Consider the following 13259-nt stretch of genomic DNA (forward strand, 5'->3'; position numbering starts at 1 on the left):
GAATTTGTAAGGAGCATCCAGGAGGGTTTTCTGGAGCAGTATGTAAATAGTCCAACTCTGGAAGGGGCCATACTGGACCTGGTGTTGGGGAATGAGCCCGGCCAGGTGGTTGAAGTTTCAGTAGGGGACTACTTTGGGAATAGTGATCACAATTCCGTAAGTTTTAGAATACTCATGGACAAAGACGAGAGTGGTCCTAAAGGAAGAGTGCTAAATTGGGGGAAGGCCAACTATACCAAAATTCGGCAGGAGCTGGGGAATGTAGATTGGGAGCAGCTGTTTGAAGGTAAATCCACATTTGATATGTGGGAGGCTTTTAAAGAGAGGTTGATTAGCGTGCAGGAGAGACATGTTCCTGTGAAAATGAGGGATAGAAATGGCAAGATTAGGGAACCATGGATGACGGGTGAAATTGTGAGACTAGCTAAGAGGAAAAAGGAAGCATACATAAGGTCTAGGAGGCTGAAGAAAGACGAAGCTTTGAAAGAATATCGGGAATGTAGGACCAATCTGAAACAAGGAATTAAGAGGGCTAAAAGGGGTCATGAAATATCTTTAGCAAACAGGGTTAAGGAAAATCCCAAAGCCTTTTATTCATATATAAGGAGCAAGAGGGTAACTAGAGAAAGGATTGGCCCACTCAAGGACAAAGGAGGAAAGTTATGCATGGAGTCAGAGAAAATGGGTGAGATTCTAAACGAGTACTTTGCATCGGTATTCACCGAGGAGAGGGACATGACGGATGTTGAGGTTAGGGACAGATGTTTGATTACTCTAGGTCAAGTCGGCATAAGGAGGGAGGAAGTGTTGGGTATTCTAAAAGGCATTAAGGTGAACAAGTCCCCAGGTCCGGATGGGATCTATCCCAGGTTACTGTGGGAAGCGAGAGAGGAAATAGTTGGGGCCTTAACAGATATCTTTGCAGCATCCTTAAACACGGGTGAGGTCCCGGAGGACTGGAGAATTGCTAATGTTGTCCCCTTGTTTAAGAAGGGTAGCAGGGATAATCCAGGTAATTATAGACCGGTGAGCCTGACGTCAGTGGTAGGGAAGCTGCTGGAGAAGATACTGAGGGATAGGATCTATTCCCATTTGGAAGAAAATGGGCTTATCAGTGATAGACAACATGGTTTTGTGCAGGGAAGGTCATGTCTTACCAACTTAATAGAATTCTTTGAGGAAGTGACAAAGTTGATTGATGAGGGAAGGGCTGTAGATGTCATATACATGGACTTCAGTAAAGCGTTTGATAAGGTTCCCCATGGTAGGCTGGTGGAGAAAGTGAAGTCGCATGGGGTCCAGGGTGTACTAGCTAGATGGATAAAGAACTGGCTGGGCAACAGGAGACAGAGAGTAGCAGTGGAAGGGAGTTTCTCAAAATGGAGACGTGTGACCAGTGGTGTTCCACAGGGATCCGTGCTGGGACCACTGTTGTTTGTGATATACATAAATGATTTGGAGGAAAGTATAGGTGGTCTGATTAGCAAGTTTGCAGACGACGCTAAGATTGGTGGAGTAGCAGATAGTGACGGGGACTGTCAGAGAATACAGCAGAATATAGATAGCTTGGAGAGTTGGGCAGAGAAATGGCAGATGGAGTTCAATCAGGGCAAATGCGAGGTGATGCATTTTGGAAGATCCAATTCAAGAGTGAACTATACAGTAAATGGAAAAGTCCTGGGGAAAATTGATGTACAGAGAGATTTGGGTGTTCAGGTCCATTGTTCCCTGAAGGTGGCAACGCAGGTCAATAGAGTGGTCAAGAAGGCATACGGCATGCTTTCCTTCATCGGACAGGGTATTGAGTACAAGGGTTGGCAGGTCATGTTACATGGCGCAGTGGTTAGCACCGCAGCCTCACAGCTCCAGGGACCCGGGTTCGATTCTGGGTACTGCCTGTGTGGAGTTTGCAAGTTCTCCCTGTGTCTGCGTGGGTTTCCTCCGAGTGCTCCGGTTTCCTCCCACATGCCAAAGACTTGCAGGTTGATAGGTTAATTGGCCATTATAAATTGCCCCTAGTATAGGTAGGTGGTAGGGAAATATATAGGGACAGGTGGGGATGTGATAGGAATATGGGATTAGTGTAGGATTAGTATAAATGGGTGGTTGATGGTCGGCACAGACTCGGTGGGCCGAAGGGCCTGTTTCAGTGCTGTATCTCTAAACTAAAAAGTTGTATAAGACTTTGGTTCGGCCACATTTGGAATACTCCGTGCAGTTCTGGTCGCCACATTACCAAAAGGATGTAGAAGCTTTGGAGAGGGTGCAGAGGAGGTTCACCAGGATGTTGCCTGGTATAGAGGGTGCTCGCTATGAAGAGAGGTTGAGTAGATTAGGATTATTTTCATTAGAAAGACGGAGGTTGAGGGGGGACCTGATTGAGGTGTACAAAATCATGAGAGGTATAGACAGGGTGGATAGCAAGAAGCTTTTTCCCAGAGTGGGGGATTCAATTACTAGGGGTCACGAGTTCAAAGTGAGAGGGGAAAAGTTTAGGGGGGATATGCGTGGAAAGTTCTTTACGCAGAGGGTGGTGGGTGCTTGGAACGCGTTGCCAGCGGAGGTGGTAGACGCGGGCACGATAGCGTCTTTTAAAATGTATCTAGACAGATACATGAATGGGCAGGAAGCAAAGAGATACAGACCCTTAGAAAATAGGCGACATGTTTAGATAGAGGATCTGGATCGGCGCAGGCTTGGAGGGCCGAAGGGCCTGTTCCTGTGCTGTAATTTTCTTTGTTCTTTTTTTTTTGCTACAGGAAAAAGGGTGTGTTGCTCCTGCAGAGAGGCCGAATGGCCGACCTCTGTGCTGTAACCATTCTATGATCCAATGAAATGATCGATCCCTTGTCCTGAGACTCTGACTCCTATTTGTAGACTTTCCAATCAGGGGAAAACAGCCTCGCAGCATCTACCCTGTCAAAACCCCCCAGAATCGTACATGTTTCAAGGAAATCACTTCTCATTCTTCGGAACCTCAGAGAGTATAGGTGACCTCTGATGACCCTCTTATCCCAGAAATCAAACGATTGACCCTTAATTCCCTTCCTTAGGTACAGAGACCAAAACTGTACACAGTACTCCGAGTGTAGTCTCTCCAAAGCCCTGTACAATACCAGCAAGACTTTTTTTATTCGTTGAGGGGATGTGGGCATCAATGGTTAGACCAGTATTTATTGTCCATCCCTAATTGCCGTTGAGAAGGTAGTGGTGAGCTGCCTTCTTGAACCGCTACAGTCCTTGGGTGTAGGTACACCCACAGTGCTGTTGGAAGGGAGTTCCAGGATTTTGACCCAGAGACAGTGAAGGAACGGCGATATAGTTCTCTCAGTACTGACCCTCTGACAGTGCAGCACTCTCTCAGTACTGACCCTCTGACAGTGCAGCACTCCCTCAGTACTGACCCTCTGACTGCAGCACTCCCTCAGTACTGACCCTCTGACAGTGCAGCACTCCCTCAGTACTGACCCTCTGACAGTGCGGCACTCCCTCAGTACTGACCCTCTGACAGTGCAGCACTCCCTCAGTACTGACCCTCTGACAGTGCAACACTCCCTCAGTACTGACCCTCTGACAGTGCAGCACTCCCTCAGTACTGACCCTCTGACAGTACAACACTCCCTCAGCACTGACCCTCTGACAGTGCAGCACTCCCTCAGTACTGACCCTCTGACAGTACAACACTCCCTCAGTACTGACCCTCTGACAGTGCAGCACTCCCTCAGTACTGACCCTCTGACAGTGCAGCACTCCCTCAGTGCTGACCCTCTGACTGCAGCACTCCCTCAGTACTGACCCTCTGACAGTACAGCACTCCCTCAGTACTGACCCTCTGACAGTGCAGCACTCCCTCAGTACTGACCCTCTGACAGTGCGGCACTCCCTCAGTACTGACCCTCTGACAGTGCGGCACTCCCTCAGTACTGACCCTCTGACAGTGCAGCACTCCCTCAGTACTGACCCTCTGACAGTGCAGCACTCCCTCAGTACTGACCCTCTGACAGTGCGGCACTCCCTCAGTACTGACCCTCTGACAGTGCGGCACTCCCTCAGTACTGACCCTCTGACAGTGCGGCACTCCCTCAGTACTGACCCTCTGACAGTGCGGCACTCCCTCAGTACTGACCCTCTGACAGTGCGGCACTCCCTCAGTACTGACCCTCTGACAGTGCGGCACTCCCTCAGTACTGACCCTCTGACAGTGCGGCACTCCCTCAGTACTGACCCTCTGACAGTGCAGCACTGCCTCAGTACTGACCCTCTGACAGTGCAGCACTGCCTCAGTACTGACCCTCTGACAGTGCAACACTCCCTCAGTACTGACCCTCTGACAGTGCAGCACTCCCTCAGTATTGACCCTCTGACAGTGCAGCACTCCCTCAGTACTGACCTTCCGACATAGAGTCATAGAGTTACACAGCACAAAAACAGGTCCTTCAGCCCATTGTGTTTCTGCCGGCCGTCAAGCACCTATCCTAATCCCATTTTTCAGCACTTGGCCCGTAGCCTTGTATGCTATGGCGTATCAAGTGCTCATATAAATACTTCTTAATTGTTGTGAGGGTTCCTGCCTCTATCTCCCCTTCAGGCAGTGCGTTCCAAATTCCAACCACCCTCTGGGTGAAAAGGTTTTTCCTCAAAATCCCTCTTATCCTCCTGCCCCTTACCTTAAATCTATGCCCCCTGGTTATTGACTCCTCCGCTAAGGGAAAAAGTTTCTTCCTATCTACCCTATCTATGCCCCTCATAATTTTGTACACCTCAATCAGGTCCCCTCTCAGCCTTCTCTGCTCTAAGGAAAACAACCCTCGCCTTTTCAGTCTCTCTTCATAGCTGAAATGCTCCAGCCTTCAGGCCAGTGACAGAAACCTTAAAAAAAAGTGGGGGGGTGGGAATAGCAATTTTACGCATGTCCTTTCTAGATGATGCTAGAGGCATAAACAAATGAGTTAACAAACTTCAATGAGAGCTCCTTGCAGATTTTCCTGGGTGCCCAGTGATGACACTGGTTAAAAAATAAAAGCCCATGTGATCCACGGAAATGTAGCAAGGTGGATACAAAATTGGCTCAGAGGCAGGAAACAAAGGGTAATTACTGACGGGCTGTTCCCAGTGGCGTTCCACAAGGCTCAGTACTGGGTCTCCTGCTTTTTGCGGGATATATTAACGATTTGGACGTAAAAGTAGGGGGCATGATCAAGATGTTTGCAGACGACACAAGCGTTGGCCGTGTGGTATATAGCGAGGAGGATAGCTGAAGGCTGCAGGAAGATATCGATGGTCTGGTCAAATGGGCAGAAAAGTGGCAAATGGAATTCAACCCGGAGAAGTGTGAGGTGATGCATTTGGGGAGGTCAAACAAGGCAAAGGAATACATGGCCACAATTTGAGTACTGTGTGTAGTTCTGATCACCTCATTACAGAAAGGATGTAACTGCATTAGAGACGGTACAGAGGAGATTAACAAAGATGTTGCCGGGACTAGAGAAATGCAGCTATGAGGAAAAATTGGATAGGCTGGGGTTGTTCTCCTTGCAACAAAGATGACTGAGGGGAGATTTGATTGAAATGTACAAAATCGTGAGGGACTTGGATAGAGTGGATGTGAAGAACCTATTTACATTAGCAGAGAGGTCAGTGACTGGAGGCATAGATTTAAAGTGATTGGTAGAAAGATTAGAGGGGAGATGAGGAAAATTTCTTTCCACCCAGAGGTGGTGGGGGTCTGGAACTCATGGCCTGAGTGGATAGTAGAGGCAAAAACCCTCAACTTATTTAAAAGCTGTCTAAAGTGTTGTAACCTGCAGGGCTACGGACCAAATGATGGAAGGTGGAATTAGACTGGGTGGCTCATTTTTTGGCCAGCGCAGACATGATGGGTCAAGTGGCCTTTTTCTGTGCCGTAAACATTCTATCCATCTCTGGAACATGGCATGCACAGAAACAAGCTTTGCATTTTGACTCCTTTTGATAGTTACAACAGTTCAACAAAACATTACCTATTCAACGTTTTAGCCAAATACTTGGTTCCATTTCTGTTCGCAAGAGAGGGGTATTTTTTTGCAGAAAAGCATGTTCATCCTTTAAAGCATCTGCCACAATTTTCTTATTGTTGATGTCTAGCTGACTCCTGAAGAATACACACAAACATGTTTTCAATATCGTAGTTTACACGCTTCCATTTGTAACATGAGAATTGCGATAAGCAAAATGTATCAACCAGTCCCAGAAGCAGCGAGGGACAGTAAAAACAAATGTGTATTTTCATTAATGTCAACAAATATTCCTGTTAGGCTGAATGGCCTCCTCCTGTTCCTGTGTCTGATAGACATTGAACTTTATTCTAGCAAGAGGTCAGCAACTTTTGATGAATTTGTTAAATTTTTAATTAGTATTGTTGTGTTCAAAGCTTTTCTTTGTTCAAAGAATGTGAGGCAGTTGCCACTTGCCTCTCCCTACTCTGGGATTCTGAAACTATTCTGTTCAATTAATCTGGCACAGAATGCAGAGCCTGGGGGAAGCTGCGTAGTGTTTTGTGCTGATGTCAGGGCAGCCCTGCTTTGGTCTCACCTCCTGTGGCAGTGATATGCCTTGAAGGGGATCCTGCAGGTGTCTGAGTGTTTGAGTATTAAGCGTGTTTTCACTTGCTGCAAACAGCTTTGACTTATTCAGATGGGATGTGTATTGGTAACTGGGTTTTGGAGAAGCCTCGCTATAATCTTTCCTCCACTTGGTTTCTCTCACCATTTTCCTCTCAATGCCCACAGAGTCATAGCCCAGGTCAGCAAACTCCCTGATTCCCTCTTTTTATTCTTTAGTCCCTCTCGCCCTGATTTTAACCTAATTGACCCAGACATTGTCCTCGCTGCAGAGTATAACCAGCCAGAGTCTGACCCCAACTGACCTAATGCTACCGAGCGAATTAGATTAAACTTGGGAGCTCTGTATTCCTTCATCTCTCTCTATCCCTATGCTGTCTGTCTCAGTTTTCCTTTGTCTCAATTTCACTCTTTCTGTACTTCGTCCTTTTTCACTCCGTTCCTTTTGTCTGTCTCTCCTTTCTCTTTCTTTCTCTGTATCTCCCTTCCTTTCTCATTTCCTCTCTCCCTTGTTGTTTCTCTATCCAGTCTCCATCTCTGTTAATTTCACTCTCTCTTTCTTTGTCTCTATCCCTATCTCTGCTTCTCTCCTTGTTCCTCTCTCCCTCTCCCCTCCCTCTCCCCTCTCTCCCTCTCGTTCTCTGTCTCTCCCTTTCTCTTTCTCTGTCTCTCTGTCATAGAATCATAGAAAGTTTAAGGCACAAAAGGAGGCCACTTGGCCCATCGTGTCTGTGCCGGCCGAAAAATAATCCACCTATTCTAACCCCACCTTCCAGCATTTGGTCTGTAGCCCTGCAGATTACGGCACTTGAGGTGCATATCCAGACTCCTGTTGAATGAGTTGAGGGTTTCTGCCTCAACTATCCTTTCAGGCAGTGAGTTGAAGAACATCACTACCCTCTGGGTGAAAAAGATTTTCCTCATCTCCCCTCTAATCTTTCTACCAATCACTTTAATTCAATGCCCCCTAGTCACTGACCTCTCTGCTAAGGTAAATAGACCCTTCACCTCCTCTCCATCCAGGCCCCTCGAAATTTTGTACATTTCTATCAGATCTCCCCTCAGCCTTCTCTGTTCCAAGGAGAACAACCCCAGCCTATCCAATCTTTCCTCATAGCTGCATTTTTCCAGTCCTTGCAACATCCTCGTAAATCTCCTCTGTACCCTCTCTAGTGCAATTACATCCTTTCTGTAATGAGGTGACCAGAACTGCACACTTTGCTCAAAAGGTGTGGCCTAACCAATGTGTTATATACCTTGGCTAATAAAGGAAAGGATTCCATATGCCTTCTTAACCACCTTATCGACCTGTCCTGCTACCTTCAGGGATCTGTGGACATTCACTCCAAGGTCCCTCACTTCCTCTACACTGCTCAGTATTTTCCCATTAATCGTGTATTCCTTTGCCTTGTTTGACCTCCCCAAATGCATCACCTCACACTTCTCCAGGTTGAATTCCATTTGCCACTTTTCTGCCCATCTGAACAGACCATCAATATCTTCCTGCAGTCTACAGCCATCCTCCTCGCTATCTACCACACGGCCAATCTTTGTGTCTTCTTGATCATGCCCCCTACATTTAAGTCCAAATCGTTAATATATACCACAAAAAGTAGAGGACCCAGTACTGAGCTACTGGAAACAGCCCTCCAGTCGCTAAAACACCCATCAACAATTACCCTTTGTTTCCCGCCAATGAGCCAATTTTGTATCCACCTTGCTACATTTCCCTGGATCCCATGGGATTTTATTTTTTTAACCAGTCTGCCATGTGGGACCTTGTCAAAAGCCTTGCTAAAATCCATGTCTCTGTCTCGCTCTCTTTCTCTCATTCTCTCTTGTCTCTTTTGTTAATCACCCTCAGATGTTTGACAGTTCTTTGCCTCTTAGAAACATAGAACATTTATAGTGTGGAAGGAGGCCATTCGTGCCATCATGCCTGTGCTAAGGAACCTTCCACTAGTGGTCAGGCTGGGTCGGGGGAGCTGAGATGTGTGGAATCAGAGAAACGCCCTCATTTTCTGTATGATGGGTCAGTACATCCTGGAGCCAATAATGCAGCCCGAAGGCTGCGCTGCTGGTGCTGCGTGGGTGTGACAAGCGACAGCGTACGAGTCTCTTCACTTTGGCTTTGCATTGTTGCCGATGATTCACATCTGCTGCTCATCTGTTGTGAGTCTTCAGGTGGAAGTACAGTCTCATTTGAAGAAGGCCTTGCCGGTTGCAATGGGGGCCCCGTAGGTTGTCATGCGCTGATGCCGGGGGTCCTGCCGCATACTGCTTCCGACAATGGCACTTTTCTGTAGCAATCTAAAGACGTAGTTCTTCTAATTTCTGTGCCCCAGTGTGGAGACTTCAGTGCCAAGTGCTTCAGTCATGTGCAGACTGGTCCCAGCTGTTTAAGTCAATCTAACATGAAATGATGTCTCACTTGCAGGAGTCTTTGTATCTTAGCTTTGGCCGCCCTGCAGGTCTGCTGGCACCATTAAGCTCTCCAAACAGAGCATCTTTAGGCAGATGACCATCGTCTATTCTAACAACGTGGCTTAGCCATACGAAAGGTCGAAACAGAAATGCGAACCCGGGTGCATTTACTGTGAGTGTAATGATTTCTAAGTGAAATTGAGGCTCACTTGCATTCTTGCAATAGAGCTCAAAAATCTCGATTTTTTTACAGATACTCAAATCGACCAATGATAAAGAGGTGGCTATGGATCGTGCCAATTATTAATAAGGTGGGCGGTCTGAGCACTGACCAATTGGAGGGTGGAAGATGTAGCGGGATGCCCTTTGGGTTGGTTTTGGGACTGAAGTTACAGACTCTCTTTTTGTCATTGGAACTGGCTTTGTCTGCCCCCACCCCCTGACCTCTCATCCCTCGCCCCTATAGCCTCCTTGTCATGACTTTCCAGTCTCAGCCATCTTTCCACGCCGGCTCTCCTAACCCCACTTGGGGTGGGAGAGGGTGATCGGGTGATCTGTATCTGTGTCAGTGCTGGGATGCTAGTCTGGGGTCTGCCTCTAGCTCCGGCTCTGACTCAGTGTTGTCTCATTCCGGTTCCTTCCCAACCCGAGCCCAGCAGCTGGAGCTGTCCAACTCCAAATTGAGATCCAGTGTTTCAAGAGCGTCCATCCCAACATCAACCCAATGTGTTATGTAAGTACTCCCATTTTTTTGTTAAAGTTGAGGACTTGTGTTTTAGATTAGAATTTTCTTTTTAGATTAGAACATTACAGCGCAGTACAGGCCCTTCGGCCCTCGATGTTGCGCCGATCATCTGACCTACACTATTCCATTTTCATCCATATGTCTATCCAATGACCACTTAAATGCCCTTAAAGTTGGCGAGTCTACTACTGTTGCAGGCAGGGCGTTCCACGCCCCTACTACTCTCTGTGTAAAGAAACTACCTCTGACATCTGTCCTATATCTTTCACCCCTCAACTTAAAGCTATGTCCCCTCGTGTTTGCCATCATCATCCGAGGAAAAAGTCTCTCACTATCCACCCTATCTAACCCTCTGATTATCTTGTATGTCTCTATTAAGTCACCTCTCCTCCTCCTTCTCTCTAACGAAAACAACCCCAAGTCCCTCAGCCTTTCCTTGTAAGACCTTCCTTCCATACCAGGCAACATCCTAGTAAATCGCCTCTGCACCCCTGGACTTTGTGTTTTTTTAAAAAAGGATGTCATCGTAAGGCCTTTTGGACTGTCATCAGATAATTACCCAGCAGGGGTTTTTTGACTTGGAGGTGTTTACTGAGAAGTGACAGGTCAAGATTTATAGGGGTCAGGAGGCTTGACTTTTGAGATATTGTTTTGGTTTTGCTTTTTTGGAGGTTTAAAAGTCAGCCTGAAGGGCAGTCACCCCAGCTCAGCCTGTTCCATCTCTTTGAAAAGCGAGTGTAAGAAATAGAGAAAGTGATGCTACATTTGTCCTGAAAGGCCTGCTTGAAACGCATGTTGCCACATTTTTCCTGAGACACTCGAAAAACCTGCCAGATAAATCCTTGATGCTGCCTACTAATTGCTCCAGAGAAAGATCCCAGTGACAGCTGTCTCCGCGTATTTGGGATGCCAAACCAATAAAGGGACAACTGACATCTTTTCATATCTTCTCTTTTTTTCTCCAAGAATTAGCAAGTATTTGGCCAAAGTATTCTTTTTTGTCTTTATTTGTAACAGAGCTATAAAAAGAAAATCTCTATTTTTTCCGGTTAATGTGTGTGTGTGTGTGTGTGAGAACGAGAGAGAGGTGGGCTAAGGTAAAAGGGAACTTTCATATTTCAATCTGTGTGTTAATGCTTTGCTTCGTTGCTGGTTATGTCTTGTTTTACAATAAACTGATAATTTTGTTGTTTATTAAAGGAACCTGGTTGGTGTATTTTATTCTGGGATAATGAGTAGAGTCTATGATTGACCGTATCAGTAACTGGGTAAAAATTTAAATATATGTTGTGACCTGTGAAGAAGTTGAACTAGAAAAAATAGTGCAGTCCTCCCACCTTTGTCGGAACAAATGCACAATCTCATCAAGAGAATCAAGAATGTGGCCCAGTAGATCCCATTCTGGGAGCATATCATCAGAACCAGATCCAGGAGTGTGTCATTGGATTCCGATCCAGAAGCATGCTTTAGGATACAGACCCGGGGGTGCGTTATCAGCACAAGAATTGCAAATATGAGATCGATACCACATGGAAGAGGGAGTCAGGGTATTGTGGGCGGTGGAGGGTCGACGGGGTGGGGGGGGGGTGGTGGGCGGTGAGTGTAGGGGGGATGGGGAGGTGAAGTGGGGGAGAAAGAGGGTGAAGTGGGGGGAGATGGTGGGTGAAGGGGAGATGGGGGGCAGAGTGAAGGGGGTGAAATGGGGGAGACAGGTGTGAAGTGAGGGAAGATGGGTGAAGGAGGGGGAGGTGGGGGAGTGAAGTGGGCAGAGACAGGGGCGTGACGAGGGGAGTGAAGTGGGGAAAGACGGGGAGAAGGGGGCATGATGGGGTGAAGTGGGGAGAGACTAGGAGAGAGAAGGCGGTGTGAAGTGGGCATGGAGGAGGAGACGGGGGGGGTGGTGAAGGAGGCTGAGATGGGGGTAGTGAAGTGGGGGCAGACGGGGGAGATGGGTGTATGAAGGAGGGGGAGACGGAGGTGAAGGAGGGGAGAAGTGTGAATCGGGATGGGTTGGGGGGCCATATGTATGTGACTGAGAGGGTCAGGTAAACGCAGTGTACTTTGGTACTAGCATGGGGGCAGGAAGAATGTTAAACTCCTGCACTCTGAGATGCTGGTTACCCAGGCTCGGAGCCTGCTGTTTAATACAACACGAGAATCTATAATATTAATGTCTTGGCCTTTATATGCAGTGCCTTGTCACATTGAAACATCTGGAACTTTCTAGAAATGAGCCTTTGGGTCATTAGAGTAAAATCTTAACCCCTCTCCCTCTCCCATGCCCCCTTTGGGTTTTACGGCTCCAGTGGTGTCTTGGTATTATGCGGCTCTTGTAAGAATGAATCCTCTCCTCTCCCGGCAGTTGTAAGTCTCCAATTCTGCAACCGGTGTCTTTTGCCAAAGGCTCATTGGCCTTTGAGAAGAGAATGTGGTGTTGGATTCCTCCACCTCAGTTATGCCATGATCATTCCCGGATAGCAGGTAGGATTTTTTTAACGTTTTTTTGTACAGCATTTTCAGGTGAAGTAATATAGTTTTCGTGCAGGGCTCTGAGCTATGTTAAATAAGGCACTGATGCGGTTTATAAACCAACTGTCAATCAATATTGGTTTATGTTGGAAAAAAATCAACTCATTTTTACATCAAATCTCTTGGCTAATGAAACAATGGGGTTGACCTGTCTGTCTAACCTGACCAGACAATGTAAGGTCTGTGCGCTGGGGTGGCTTACTGGCAGTGTGGGTGCATGGTTACAAGGCCTTGGTGAGACCACATCTGGAGTATTGTGTGCAGTTTTGGTTTCCTTATCTGAGGAAGGATGTTCTTGCTATAGAGGGAGTGCAGCAAAGGTTCACCAGACTGATTTCTGGGATGGCAGGACTGACGTATGAAGAGAGATTGGGTTCGATTAGGCTTGTATTCGCTAGAGTTTAGTAGAATGAGAGGGGATCTCATAGAAACCTACAAAATTCTAACAGGACTGGACAGACTAGATGCAGGAAGGATGTTCCCGATGGTGGGGGAGTCCAGGACCAGGGGTCACAATCTAACAATAAGGGGTAAGCCATTTAGGACTGAGATGAGGAGGGATTTCTTCACCCAGAGAGTGGTGAACCTGTGGAATTCTCTACCACAGAAAGCAGTTGAGACCAAATCATTAAATATATTCAAGAAAGTGTTAGATATAGTTCTTAGGGCTAAAGGGATCAAGGGATACGGGGAGAAAGCGGGAACAGGGTAATGAGTTTGGATGATCAGCCATGATCGTATTGAATGGTGGAGCAGGCTCGATGGGCTGAATGGCCTACTCCTGCTCCTGTTTTCTTTGTTTCTATGGTTTCCAATTCCCAGGGCCACATTATGGGGTGGTAGGAAGCAGTGATGGTGGGTACCCACCTCCCCAAGGTGTGGCACCAGGCACCAGCGGGCAAGGAGCAGAGCAGCCTGAGATTTATTTTACATTTAATTTAAGAACATTAGAACACAAGAAA

General features: G+C 47.0%; 2 protein-coding genes across 2 annotated transcripts in view; one reads left to right on the plus strand and one right to left on the minus strand.

Annotated features, from left to right (window-relative positions):
- The window catches only part of sfr1 (SWI5-dependent homologous recombination repair protein 1), a 32396-nt gene extending 26335 nt beyond the window's left edge, over window positions 1-6061 (minus strand). Inside the window, exon 1 of the mRNA XM_068053220.1 lies at window positions 6000-6061. The gene's annotated coding sequence lies outside the window, so the exon portion shown is untranslated. The remainder of the gene's footprint in view (window positions 1-5999) is intronic.
- The window catches only part of col17a1b (collagen, type XVII, alpha 1b), a 257562-nt gene that overhangs the window by 3110 nt on the left and 241193 nt on the right, over window positions 1-13259 (plus strand). The window lies entirely within an intron of this gene.

The sequence above is a fragment of the Heterodontus francisci genome, chromosome 20 (assembly GCF_036365525.1).
Source record: "Heterodontus francisci isolate sHetFra1 chromosome 20, sHetFra1.hap1, whole genome shotgun sequence".
Taxonomy (NCBI): Eukaryota; Metazoa; Chordata; class Chondrichthyes; order Heterodontiformes; family Heterodontidae; genus Heterodontus; species Heterodontus francisci.